Here is a 244-nt window from a genome sequence, read left to right as displayed (position 1 = left end):
TGGACATTTTCATTATGTTAATTCTTTTTTTCCCAATCACAGTTTACATTCAGTATCCTGATATATAAAAACCCTGGGTCATAACAACCAAGGCTTGACCAACCAGAAGTCAGTCCTGCAGTCAGCGCTGGGTTGCCATGGCACTGACTGCTGAGGGGGCTGTGAATCAGGGTCAGAGAGAGGCCTGAAGAGAGAAGCAGGGACTGATCCGTTGCCTCTGTGGCAGCTTTTGATCAGCACTTGC

This window comes from Myotis brandtii, unplaced genomic scaffold (assembly GCF_000412655.1).
Source record: "Myotis brandtii unplaced genomic scaffold, ASM41265v1 scaffold675, whole genome shotgun sequence".
Lineage (NCBI taxonomy): Eukaryota > Metazoa > Chordata > Mammalia > Chiroptera > Vespertilionidae > Myotis > Myotis brandtii.
Note: the sequence above shows the minus strand (reverse complement) of the source record.